A 13,919-nucleotide genomic window follows, 5' to 3' on the forward strand; every position below is an offset into this window, starting at 1 on the left:
TGTTCGGGTTGATTTCACGTTACTCAGCTTCCAGGGGGATTTGAGCACGGCAATTAAACCACTGGGCTTAATTATGGAGTATCCAATTGGATTATTAATGTTATCTCTGCTCTGACCCCTTTCGTTTAGTTCAGATCCAATTTCCTTTTATGTTGTCTTCCTATTGCTTCATAGAATAAGAATTATAGTCCCCTCCCTGTGCGGAGCTCCGGCTAGGTGCCTGCCAGCCGTCAGCGAGTCTTTCCGGGCAAACGTGAATCTCCTTAACTGTGCAGACAGGGTCCCTGAGATGCAACTCCCCAGAAATGTACTAGGGATTTAGGGTGGAGGTAAGGGAAGGTTAAAAAAAATCCTCCCCCCTTTGATTCCTTCCCTCTCCGGGTTCCTTCTTGCCAGGAGCCAGGGCTAGATGCTGTTCTATTCTTTCACCAGAAGGAGGCACCATGGGTCCGGGATAAGCCTGCATTTCTCCCCTCTGGTTCCGTGACGCTGGAAGCTGCCTCAGCCAGTGTCTCTGCACTAGGGGGAAAAGATCCAGAGAGACAGCAGGAGAAGAAATTTCTCTCTTTTTTGTACCCAGAGCCCGTTCTGTATGTGTGTGTCTCTGTGCGTCTGCGCGTGTGTGAGATTCAAACCCTTTTCCAGAGCTGGACAACCTGCATCTCCCCACCCGCACTACTGGGTGATTAATACCCATTTTCCTTGCGCTCCCTCCTCCTCTTCCCCTGTTTTCCGTACTGTTGACTTGCAAAGCTCCCCCCACCCCCCCGCACCCGATAACCACCAGTTGGGATCTCGGTTCTTTGCTTTTCTTTCTGCTCTCACTTGCTCGCTATTTTAGCCGGGTGCTTTTTGATTCACCGTCCTTTGCTTCCCCGCCCCCCAGGAAATCTTCTCTGGGATTTTATATTGCAGAGGATTTTTTTTTTTAAATTTGCTCTGAACAGTTCGCGCTCGCCTCCCACCTTGGCTGTGTCAGAGAAGATCTTGAATGAACCTGAAGAAGTTCACAATGCCTGAGATGGATTGTTAATACTGCTTTGCAGGGGGAAAAAAAAGGGAAAATAGCCACCCCAGATAATTCAAAATTGTTGAAACAGGATTTGCTGGTAGGTACATGTGTCTATATTTTACCATCGCTTTGAGGTTTAATTGTTTTTGCGCGAGAGCAGTGATGGGAGGGGAAATAACACCCATGAGTTCACTAAAGAGACGTCGGTATAAATATAACCCCCCTGCCTTTATAAATATATTAGAGAGTTAAACAAACAAATCCCAGAGAGCAAATGGATGTGTTCGGAGGGTGACTGTGTGGCCGGGCGTTGCAATTACTCTGAACGAGACACGTTGCAGGTGAAACTAACAGCCCTGTGATGCACATCAGCACACCAGCTTCCCTGCCTGTGCCTGTGTGTGTGTCCCCACCTCTCCAGAAATACAAAATGTACACTCAGTGCACAATCAAGTTCCTGTTCAATCCCAGAGCGGGGTGGGAAGAGACGGACAGACGTGTCAGCAGCAATGCAGATGGGGATGGTAACTGCATTTGCTAAGTGTTTGTTCCAAGCGGTGTGTTTTATTTTGTACGTGTGTGTGTCGGGTGTGTGTGTGGGGAGGAGGGGGCAGAGTGGTGGGGGGAGTAGAGGTCTTTCTTTCTCTCCACGGTTCACAGCTCGCTTGTTTTCCGATCTCGTATCCATGCCTATCCCAGGAATGGTACAACCAGACCGTATCTGAATTATTTATAGACTCGTGCCAGCTGTTTTCGATTCCTCCTGGCTGCATGCACTATTGGGAAATGCGTTTTTCCTCTCTTTCTTCGAGATAAATCCATGTCTTTATTGGGGAGCATTTTTCATCTCCCTCAAACCCCACTAATACAAATATCGATCCTTTCCCCCCCTTCAGGTGGGGAACGCTGTGGGAATAATCATGCTTCACAGAAGAACAGCACCGATCTCCAGTTGCTCTAAACACAACCTCATCCGCTAGGGCTCCAGGAAAAAACAATAATTATAAGAATCGTACTCGTGAAAAAGCAAAAAAGAATGATTGCTTTGGATTTTGCGCTTTACCATCTTCCCCGCACTCTCTGAAGTGACTCTCGTCTCTTTGAATTTGCACCGCTTCAGGACCCAAGATTGACACACACCATATTTTTATAGCCAAATCGGATTTTTTAAAATCATTTCCCCCGTTTGCTCCCCCGACCCCTATTCTTCTTATGTGGATATGCAAGCAAGAAGAGAAGTCTGGATAGTCCCAACATGCTCGCTCCTCTAATCTGTCCGTCTAGAGGTTCTGCTTCTACAAACCAAGGTAGGGAAATTCCTCTTTTTGTTTTTCTCTCAAGGCTGACAGCTCATCGTTGCTCGCCCATTTGTAAAGGGAAACCACAGGCGATAGAACGGAGAATCCAGTGATGCTGTTTTAGGAGTAGATCTCGCTAAAGGAAGAAATAGTCCTCAGACATGTTGATTCCTCTTCCCCTTGTCTCATCATATAGGATGGGCAGAGAGGGGAATAGGAATGTTTGAGTTACTATTTCAGTGAATGGAGGGGAAAGTTCCCTGGGTTTTGGGGGGTGGAGGGGGCTATAAGGGAAGGGGAATTAAGACAATTAAAACCCAACCCAGGGCAAATCGACTCCCTCTCCCTTCACTGCCCCCTGGGTTCCCTCATTCATTCTATGCTTCGATTCCCTCCCCGCAGTCTATTATTAAGAAGGATAAATGCAAACCTGCATGTTGCCTAAAAGGATGGTGCATAACCTAGAACCAGGGGCCTGGGCATCATTGGAGGCCTAATGCAGTGAAACTGATGTAAACGGGGACCAAGGCTGTCCCAGGAACAGCGGCTGAAAGGAGCCAGGCTGCTGTGTGTGCTTGAGTGCAGGTGAGGGGCTATTTTAAGTCCAAGCACGTCAAGGGACTTTAAAATAAACCTACTGGTCGCTTGATTCAGACAAGTCCATAGTTTTAATTTATTCTCTCCCCCCCTCCCCCCGGGTGCTGGCGTGGCGGCTGTGTTCAGCAGTGCTCTTCCCTCCCTTCCCCTTTCTTACCCCACCCCCCGCATCCACACAGTCCCTTTCTCCGTCTCCGCTCACACACGCCCTCCTCCGCACGCCGCTACTTGCACTCATGCAAAATGGCTATCTTGCCGTTTGACTGTGCCGAGGCGAGAGATACCGGTACATGCACGGCTGTAATTTGCCATGTGAGTCTTTCTGTAAGATGGTGGCAAGACAAAGGGAGACGTGCTCTTGGGGGCGTGTTCATTTATACGTGTCTCGGGTTTGCTCTATACGGAAAACTAGCAAGCGCTGGGTTTTTTTAGCCAACATCCATTCTCCAACCTGCTGTGCTGATCGGATCCCTGGTCGGAGGGACACCCCCCCCCGCAAGAAAGTGCTGTCACTCTACCAGGCTCTCCTTGGCCCATGGCTAATGTCAGAGAGGACTGAAATCCAGGGTAACCTCTGGAGCTTATTAGATGCTAGTCAAGGAGCGTGATAAGAAAACGGCCCCTCGCTCCCTGCGACTCTAGACCCGAAGGGGTCTCCGAAGGCCGGGAGACACTGTAGAGCAGTAGCCCGCAGAAGGAAGGAGGCTGGAAGGAAATCAACGTGCAGAGGAGCTAGGCTGGTGTGGGATTTATTCCTACCACACCCCCTTAGCTTCACCGTACTGCACGTCTGCTGCCCATGATGCGGGACAATACAAGGGAGAGAGGTGGGACGGCGAGTGTCTTGGGTGGAAACCCCAGCAGAAGTGGCAGAAGTCCCCTCGTTTGAGTCATTTAAAATGGGATAAAGCCCCGGGGTGCGGAGGGGAAGGATTCTGCAGGCGTGAGAGGGGGCGCGCGTCCAAGGTCCTCTCCCCCCCGAGTCTCTCCTAATATTGCTAACGGGTCTTTCCCCTCGTTAATGTGTCTGACTCTTGTCTTGCTAAAACCAAAGGCGACCCGTCCTGGCGAGGGGCAGCTGTTTGTAGCCACGTTCTCCCAGGCTCTAGAAACAGCCTGCTGACTCCGGCCGCCTCTCTCAGCAGGCGGGAGCCGAAAGTTTACCTGCGCGCGGAGTGGGTGTGCTGGCGGGGGTGCGTGGGGAGCTCGCCCGGAGGGGTCACCCTTTCCCCAAGGCATGTCAGAGACCCCAGCGCGGGCGGCTCCAGGCTGGGACTGAGCCTCGGGCTGCGCCTTCCCGATCCCTTTGTAACGGCACCATGGCCCAGAGGCAGTGCCCGAAGGGCTCCGTGCGGGCACCCCACCCTCCCCACACTGTGTGCAAGGAGGGGGGCTGGGGGATACATTCTCAGCCGTTCTCTTCTCCCCACGGAGCTGGGGCTGGCCGGGGAGCAGGAGATCTGGCCGAGGGACCGGGGCCCGGGTCCTTTAGCCGGTCCTACTATTCATCCTTGTGCTTTATTTTATTTAGTGCTTGTGAAAAGCCAACGGTGTGCTCTGCCCGCTCCGCAGGGCACCGGCGGGAGACACCACCCCAGCTCCCGGGGCCCACACAATACATGCCCCGCCCGGATACCGACCAAGCAGCTGGGTGTGCGCCCGCAGCTGTAGCGCGGCCCTGGAAGGCTGCTGGCCCCCGGGTGCCTGCGGGCAGACGCAGCGTGGGGGCGGGTGTGTGCAGAGGCACAGGCTGCGCGGCTCACACAGCCCGGCGGGGACCCGCTCCTCACGGTCACACCGGCCCGGCACCAGCCTCCGCCTTGCTCTGCTGAGGCCGGGCAGGGCTCTCTCGGGAGGGTCTCTGCAGCTGATGCTCGGCCCTGGCTGCAGATCTCTCCGGCTGGGGGTGATAGCTCGGTATTCGCCAGCACCGCGTACCAAGCGTTGCCAGCACAGCGGGGCCAGCCCCCGCCCCCTCTGTCCACAGCCCCGCGCCCCCCTCCTGCGCTGCGCTGCCTCCGGCTGTCCCCACCGACCGCATAACCCCCTGGAGGACGCAGAGCTTGGCAAGGGTGACTGCCTGGGGCCCCGGGGAGGCTGGGAGGAGCAGGCTGGCTCTGCAACCCCCCCCCGCACCCGGAGACCAGCGCAGGGGGGCTCGGGGGGTCACTTCTCTTGTGCGCGCTCCCGGAGCCCGCAGCGGAAAGCGCCGGAGGCTGGAGCCACAGGCAGCGGCAGCTCCCCGGGAGGGGGCTCGGGATCCGCACTGGCCGCCCGGAGGGGCAGGGGAGCGGCGCGAGAGGGGAGGCAGCGGGGGGCTGACGGCGGGCGGTGATCGGGGCCTCCGCGCTGCTGCAGCACAAGGCCCCGGACACACAATCCCAAGCCCACGTGGACGCGCCCCCGGGGGTTAGCTGTGGGGCTGGCAGAGAGCAGACTTCAGACCCATTGTAACGTACCGCTCTGCCCCCGGGCGAGCGGGTCCAGAGGCCCTTTCATTCGAGGAGAAACTCGGGGGTTTCTTGCTCTCCAGAAGGAGCGAGCGGCGCGGGACGCGCGGCGTGGAAGGAGGGGCCGCGCCCGGGAGGGTTCAGGCCCAGGTGCTGAGGGGGGCTGGGAGCATGGGGCGGGCCCCCGGTGCGGGGGGGTGGGGGCGGGGAGTCACCTCACCCCACACCTGACGCTTCTGGCACCCGCGGCCTGGGCTCTGCGGCTGGAGACAGAGGCGAAGCTCTGCCCATTCTCAGCCCAGGGGCTGCAGGACCCGGTGCCTCTCCCTACACGTTATTCCGGGGCCACCACTCCCACCTCGGTTCCCCGCCTCGGTTTCCTTGCCCATTCCCAGCCCTCCCGCGATCCTCAGGGACCTGCTGCCACCTCTCCCCGCCTGCTCTCCCTGCTCCCCTCTTTCCTCCCTCGCCCCCCGCTCAGTTTCCTTCTCCCTTTGTGTCTGTGTCTCCTGCGCTCTCTCCTTCTCTCTTTACAAGCCTCTTCCTCCCACTCCCTCCAGCCCTGTCGCCCCTCGGCATCTCACCCTCCCAGTCTCTGTTTCTATCCCTCGCTGTCCCTCCTTCTTCCACTCAGTTCTCTCTCTTCCTTTCCCCACCCTCCTCTCTTCTAGTCTCCCTGTCTCCGCTTCCCTCCGTTCCCTCTCCTTCTTCTTCCTCCATCCCTTCCATCTCTGCGCTCTCCCTCTGGAGACTGATTTTAATCTCAAGCGCACTCCCTGACCGGTCTGATCGCAGAGGGCACCACCAGGCCGGTCCGCACACAGAAGGGAGGGCCCTGCTCTGGGTGCTGTGAAATTGACCAGCCCCGACCCTTGTCTCTTGTGCCTGCTGCTGTGAAATGAGGGAGAGATATAGCCCCGACCTACGCCCCTGGGTTGCAGCTAACTTTGTTTATAGCCGATATAAGGAGGGAGCCAGCCAGCCGCCGGCCGATTTGAGCGCAGGGAGAGAGCTGGCCACTGGCCCAGGCCGTCGCTCTGGGAATGAAAGCAGAGGAGCTGGGGCTGGCGCGCGGTTGGAGCAGTGACGGCCCAGGGATCTGCAGTCCGATCCTTCTCGCTGGCCGGAGAAGGGACACCACATCTGTGGGGGCAGAGGGGCTGGCTTGGCGGCCACACCCCGCCCCAATTTCTGGGGGATCGAACCTTCACCCGGTCAGGAGTCTGGGAAAAACATTCCTGGGAGCAGCTGAGGATCCAGGGTTGGGGAATACTTGCTCTTTAGGGGGTGTGTTAAATGGTCACCCAATCTTTTGATTGTATCCCGTCTCTGCCTTCCTACCCTCTTCTTCCCGCTCTCCCTATAGCGTAGGTTCTCCTCGCTGCATCCAGGGACAGGGGTGAGTTTCTCCACGTTTGGGAGAAGCCAAAGGAAAGAGTATGCAGGGGCTTCATAACCAAAGGCAGAATTTATGTCTCGGGAAAACACGAACTTACTTTGGAACTGCTTCAACTTTCAAACCATCTTTCCCTCAGGGAACAGCAGCACAGGGAGAAGGTGCAAAGCAGGGACCTAAAAGGAGAAAAAATTGAACTGTCAGCTGTGTTAATTCTGTCCCCGCCATCCGCCACCTCTGCTGCCCCGCCTCCCCCCATCCACACACACGAGCCTGCTTTGTGGGTCTCATTCTTATTGCACACCAGGGGTAGAACAGGAGGTGCACCACTGAGGTAAATAGCGTTACACCGATGTCAAGCCTCTGTGTGTGCGCCTGCATACAGAAGCACAGTAGACAGTGTGCTACACATAGATACATATGTGATAAGCCGGTTATACAATAAGTTGGATGCAATAAAGATCCTAAGTGGCTGGTGTAGGACTCTCTGATCAGTGCAATTATCTCAGGACACCTGCGCTGATCATAACTTTTGCTACATCACCCTCTCGCACATATCCATACATCCATGAAAGAACATTAAGAGACAGCAGGAGAAAAAAAATTCACCAAGATCTCTCTTTCCCTCGACAGCCTTTTTAATCATTTATTGTTTGGTTCGTTTTATCCTAATGTTGGAATATTAACAGCCCTTAAAAATCTTGTCTGTAGGGGAAAAGGTGGTTTTATTTATTTATGCATTTTAAATACCAGTTGGAGTTAAACCAAACCTGTTTCTCCTGTGTTTTGTTGCAAAAGAGGCCAGCTGACTCTGGAGTCCAGTAGTTAGTATTCTGTGCTGCCCTATGGAATTGTATTTTGGTTCCAAGTCCTGGACTCTCAGTGCTTGGGTTGGTATCAGAGCTCAGAGATCTAAGGTTTAGTGTCTCTGCAGTGCCACCTGGGATGCCTGGGTTTGACTCCCAGACCCAGTTCTGTTCTCTCACCGCTCCCCTCAAGCTGGCACAGGATGGGCTTGTTGCACAGCCTACACAGAGCTCTAGGGGTTAGTGTCTCTGCAACAGGTTTGATTCCATGTTCTGGTCTTTCACTTCTGAGGCTTGAAGAGTTTAGGAGTAAGCAAAACCTGGGGCTGATCCCTTGGTTGTTAATGATCTACACTACCCTGAGAGAAATTTGGGTAGCATTGTGAGTCTGCTGCTTCAAGTCCCTTCATCTAAACCTCTTGGCACCTGGAATGTAGGGGATGTGGTGGTCAGCAGGGACACAGCCTCAGTAGCAGGAGGAAATTGGGGGGGGGGGGAGAATTTGTATGTCCTAACATATACATGAGGAAATAGACTGGTTAATCAGAGAGACAGACTGGATGATTTAATAGATACAAATGGAAAAGTTTTATGTATCTATCAGAACTACTGTATGGTTCCTGTAGCATCTGAGCACCCTATGATGAGGTTCCAAAATTGCCTGAATCTTCTGTGCCTCCCATCTGGTGGAAATGTTTACACTTAAAAGAAAAGCAGTGAGTGACTGGGAGAAACATGACTGATAAATCTTCCATTACAATGATCCCTCCTTCACCCACCCATCCACAAGAATCCTCTCACCCACAATGAATCAGCTGATTAATTTAATTGCTTCAATGCAGCAAAATATACCTGCAACTGACCTGGGTGCCTCAGGAACTAAGAGGAAATGGCCATTTGAAAATTGCAGTTTTGGGATTTGTAGAAGCGGGGTCCAGGAGTGATAAGATTAAAATTAAAGCATGATGTCCTCCTACCAATTGCCTAATGCCCTCTAGCCTGAACCCATTATTTGCTAAATTTTACAAGTATTTCATTGCAGAAATTAAAGGGATGCCATTACTGGTCATGAGTGTAATTCCTACTGGTCATGAAAGTGACTCCAGTTCCTCTTTGACCTACTTTTATTTTTCTTTTATCTGTTTGCAGTTATTAGGCCAGATCCTCAACTGTAGTCAATTGGTGTAGTGCTATGGAAATGAATGGAACTATGCTGATTTACACCAGCAGAGGGTTTGGCTCAATAAGATTAAATATTAAAGCTTAATTTTTGTCTTCTGAAAAACACAATCTAGGCCAGCACAGCAGCCCCACCACTCACAACCGCCTGATAATAACAAACAGCTGTTGAGTAGCCCAGCAATCATGAACAACCATGCAAAAATAAATCAGTGTATGTAAACCCTGAGCCAGTGAACAACCCTACAATATCAAATGAATGTGTGCAGCTCTGTGCTTATGAGCAAGCCCACAATAAACAGTGTGCACACCCTGTCAGAGGCAGGAAGAGGGCTCAGTGGATGCAAGCTAATTTTCATGCCATTGAGGTTTCTATGTGGAGAAGAAAAGGTGTGTGACTCGGTAGTAGACACAGTACACTGTAAGTAAGCAAACCCAAACCATAGGTAATTTGCCTCTGAGCTAAAATTGCTTTTTCATGTAGTTCTTTGGTACCCGGTGAGGCAGGAGTGCCTTAGGTACTAGAATCATAGAATCATAGAATCATAGAATATCAGGGTTGGAAGGGACCCCAGAAGGTCATCTAGTCCAACCCCCTGCTCAAAGCAGGACCAATTCCCAGTTAAATCATCCCAGCCAGGGCTTTGTCAAGCCTGACCTTAAAAACCTCTAAGGAAGGAGATTCTACCACCTCCCTAGGTAACGCATTCCAGTGTTTCACCACCCTCTTAGTGAAAAAGTTTTTCCTAATATCCAATCTAAACCTCCCCCACTGCAACTTGAGACCATTACTCCTCGTTCTGTCATCTGCTACCATTGAGAACAGTCTAGAGCCATCCTCTTTGGAACCCCCTTTCAGGTAGTTGAAAGCAGCTATCAAATCCCGCCTCATTCTTCTCTTCTGCAGGCTAAACAATCCCAGCTCCCTCAGCCTCTCCTCATAACTCATGTGTTCCAGTCCCCTAATCATTTTTGTTGCCCTTCGCTGGACTCTCTCCAATTTATCCACATCCTTCTTGAAGTGTGGGGCCCAAAACTGGACACAGTACTCCAGATGAGGCCTCACCAATGTCGAATAGAGGGGAACGATCACGTCCCTCGATCTGCTCGCTATGCCCCTACTTATACATCCCAAAATGCCATTGGCCTTCTTGGCAACAAGGGCACACTGCTGACTCATATCCAGCTTCTCGTCCACTGTCACCCCTAGGTCCTTTTCCGCAGAACTGCTGCCTAGCCATTCGGTCCCTAGTCTGTAGCTGTGCATTGGGTTCTTCCGTCCTAAGTGCAGGACCCTGCACTTATCCTTATTGAACCTCATCAGATTCCTTTTGGCCCAATCTTCCAATTGGTCTAGGTCCTTCTGTATCCTATCCCTCCCCTCCAGCGTATCTACCACTCCTCCCAGTTTAGTATCATCCGCAAATTTGCTGAGAGTGCAATCCACACCATCCTCCAGATCATTTATGAAGATATTGAATAAAACCGGCCCCAGGACCGACCCTTGGGGCACTCCACTTGATACCGGCTGCCAACTAGACATGGAGCCATTGATCACTACCCGTTGAGCCCGACAATCTAGCCAGCTTTCTACTAGTCCTGGGCAGATGGAGAGGATTTTTGTTTTAAACATACACTGAATGAATTTAGTGCTGCTAAAAGGTGTCAGCTGATTTGATCTTTGTAAGTTGGGGGGCTCCCTAAAAGGGATCTCCTCCCACAAAAACAACAATGGCCTCCCTTGTACAAAAAGGATTTACAAAAAACAAACAACAGTTAATCAGCTGGGAGCAAATGATGAGAAAATAGGGACAGGAGTGTGGTGACAGGTTCAGCATGAGGGATGCAGAGGGACACGTCAAACTGAGACCCCTGGACAACACCCCTCCCTCCATTTAAGAAAGTGTCAAGGGAGTCAGTGAATGTCTCTGGTTGAATTCTGGAGAGGGATGGCCTAAATCGCCTGGACCAAATGAAGGAGAGGCCATAGAGCTCAGAAATCCAGTGAATATGGGGGATAACAAATGAAAAAACAGGAATGGAATGAGGGTTAAAGCTATAAAATGAGTGAACGGAATGGGAACAGCACACAGAGAACCATGGACAAGGCTCACCACTCTGTGGAAATATCAAAGGAGTCAGTGGATGTTGCTGTTAAATGTGTTAGACTGACAGCCTTGAGAACTGAAGATTTACTTCCTCTATCCCCAGCACAGGTACAGCTTCCTTAACCCTGTTGTGTACTGCTGTGCCATACTGTTTACGTGGAGAAAAAGAGAATCAAGTCTTCATGGTGTGTTCAGTCCTTGGTGTCTATGCCAATTGGAATATGACTGTTTGCCTGTCAGGAACTGGAGGGAGACCATCAGCTCACTTGACACAAGGTAAATTTTTCAAAGGTGCCTCGATGATTTAGGACCTTATTCCTATTTTCAAAAGTGGCGTAGGCACTTAGGAACTTCAGTCCTATTGACTTTTGATGAGACTTAGGCTCCTAAGTGCCTAAGTAATTTTTGAAATTAGGACTCAGGCTCCTAAATCACTGAGGCACTTTTGAAAATTTTATCTATAGCCACTAAACAGCCATCAGATGGAAACCATTTGCAGTCTTTATTGACCTAGGCTGGATTTGAATCAGCAAGATGTAAATGACTGGATAGATTAGTGTTAGTCCTCTGACACAGCCAACACACAAGCAAGGTAGCTTTATACAGGATACTGGTTTGCGTAAAATAGGAAAGTAATTATTCTCTTTGCAGCCTTGGTTAAGTCTCTTCTAAAGCATGATGTTCCAGTTTGGGCATTATATATTTAAAAGACAGAGAAAGATTGGAGAGAGTTTGCAGGACTGAGCAACAAAAATGATCAAAGTTCTTAGAAAACAATACCTACTATTGTCAACATTAAAGAAAGGTTGAGAGAAAAGACTACAGTGGGTGGAGACATAACTGTCTGCAAATGTGTAAAGGACTGTTTCTGAAAGAAGACAGGGGCCAATTATCCTCATTAGTCACCAAGGACAGATCAGGAAGTAAATGAGTTGAAGAAGCAGCAGCAAAATTTTTGATTAAACATCAAATTAAAAGTTTATTGCAAGAACAGTCTGGGTGACAGAAGATGCTGATAGAGGTGGTGGAATTGCTATATTTAGAGATATTAAAATCTAAAACCTAGATGCTCAACTATCAAGATTATATCTAATCTAATCTTTCTTCAGTGAGCCATTCACCTTGGTTTCAAGGTGCAAATAAAGCAACTTTAGGAAGGAAACAACAAGATCAGTCTTGTCACTATGCTGAGGACTATATGTCTAATTTGTGAGGTCTCTTCCCACCAAAACGAGTCTAGAGCTCTGACACTGAACATATGACACTCAACATCATGTTATGTATGTAGAAGCGAACATGGTGTTGCTGAATGCCGCTATAGTTTGAACTCCCCCCAGAAGGTGAGTCAGGGGCTTCTCAAAGGCCTTTATATTTTCAAAACCTCTGGGATTTTGTGATATAATTATCTACCTTGGTGAACTGCTAAATGTTATCTAATGTTTTGTGATATAATTACCTACCTTGGTGAACATTAGTCTAAATGTTTACAGGAGAATCTCAGTTTTCACAAGTCTGTCTTACATCGTTAGCATTGGCAGGGAAGTTAAATAATCATGAATGTATTTTTGGCCTCACTACCTCATGACCATTGCCCCTTGTCCTCAGTATGTTTCTCTCTATCTCCTTTTATCTTAAGGTTTTGAACTGGCTCCCATCATCATCCTATCTGAACATCCAGAATTGATGGTGCAAGGTGATGTGACATTAGTGTATGTAGCCACACATTAACTCAATGTCACAGTATGAAAACACATGTTTTGCCATGTCACGGTATGGTTGTTTTCTCAGGCAAGACAAGCAAAAAAGTTAGATATATCCTAGTTTAAAGCCTCCTCCTCTTTCCTTCCCTTTGTCCCTCCCACCAGCAGTATCATAATTAAAATAAGATTTGAGGGGACAGGCAACACAGCAGTTTCTAAGTCGTCTTCCTGCCACCCTCGATAGTAGCTTCAGTCTCTGGTCTGATTAATTTGGAGGAACGGTGTTCTCATCAGATCTCACAAGCCATGTAGGTTTGGGCTTGGTCAGATGGGAGGCATCCAAGGAAAACTTGCATCAAGTGGGGGTTAATGGTTCACTGAATGCATCCGATGAAGTGAGCTGTAGCTCACGAAAGCTTATACTCTAAAAAATTTGTTAGTCTCTAAGGTGCCACAAGTACTCCTGTTCTTTTTGCGGATACAGGCTAACACAGCTGCTACTCTGAAACCTGGTTCAGTAGAGACACTCTTGCGTCAGTACTGATCACAGTGCCCCAACGTGGTGGTGGAGAGTGCTGTGCAGCTAGAGGTGCTACTGTGATAGCCACTCTCTTGGATGAAACACCAGGGAGTGAACCAAGAATCTCCAGAGCTAAAAGCATGAACTGCTACAGCTTGAGCTCAAGAGCCAAGCTGCTAGAGCAGGGTGTAGTGACAACTTGTATTCTCTGTGAACTTGCCCAGAGCGGGGACCTGTTACACACACTCAGCAGGGCGTTACACCATCATTTAGGTGATAGATATAAAATGGAGTCTGGAACTCTGGCATTTTTCACAAGAATATGGGGCTTTAGTACTGGTGTCCTGATCTAATTGCATCGTGGAAATGTTATGAGTTCCTAAAATTCACTCTGTAATTTCATGTGAATATGGTATTTTCCTTTCACCTTCTCCCCTAAGCTGTTATGTAATGTTGCTGTTCATTGGTAAAGAGCTGTCATATTCATTCTAGGCGTGCATGCATTTCAACAGTGGTTGAAATGCTTTTTATGGGCACGGTGGTCTGTAAAGAGGTTTGGGATCCTTTAAGATAAAATAAATTATAGACTTGCAAAATTACTGTTTCAAAGCTTGGGTAGCTCAAAACGGGAGAGGGTTACTGGGAACCAGGTGAAAAGGATATGATTTCGTGTCCTGAACTTGCAGTGAATATACCAGTGCAAATACCATGTCCCTCATCCCATTCTGCAGCCTAATACATGGAGGATTTGCTTTCTGGTAACTGGCTTTACAACTCTGATATTACCTGAGGACAGGGGTGGTTCCATAGGTAGACATGGGCTGTATTTTTTGTCTCTTAATTGTTCAAGTCT

General features: G+C 49.8%; 1 protein-coding gene across 1 annotated transcript in view; it reads left to right on the forward strand.

The window, feature by feature from the left end:
- The first annotated feature begins 2,242 nt into the window (after nt 1-2,242).
- Nucleotides 2,243-13,919, forward strand: part of GRIN2B (glutamate ionotropic receptor NMDA type subunit 2B) — a 276,730-nt gene continuing 265,053 nt past the window's right edge. The window contains exon 1 of the mRNA XM_073327319.1: nt 2,243-2,319. The gene's annotated coding sequence lies outside the window, so the exon portion shown is untranslated. The remainder of the gene's footprint in view (nt 2,320-13,919) is intronic.

The sequence above is a fragment of the Lepidochelys kempii genome, chromosome 1, assembly GCF_965140265.1.
Source record: "Lepidochelys kempii isolate rLepKem1 chromosome 1, rLepKem1.hap2, whole genome shotgun sequence".
Lineage (NCBI taxonomy): Eukaryota > Metazoa > Chordata > Testudines > Cheloniidae > Lepidochelys > Lepidochelys kempii.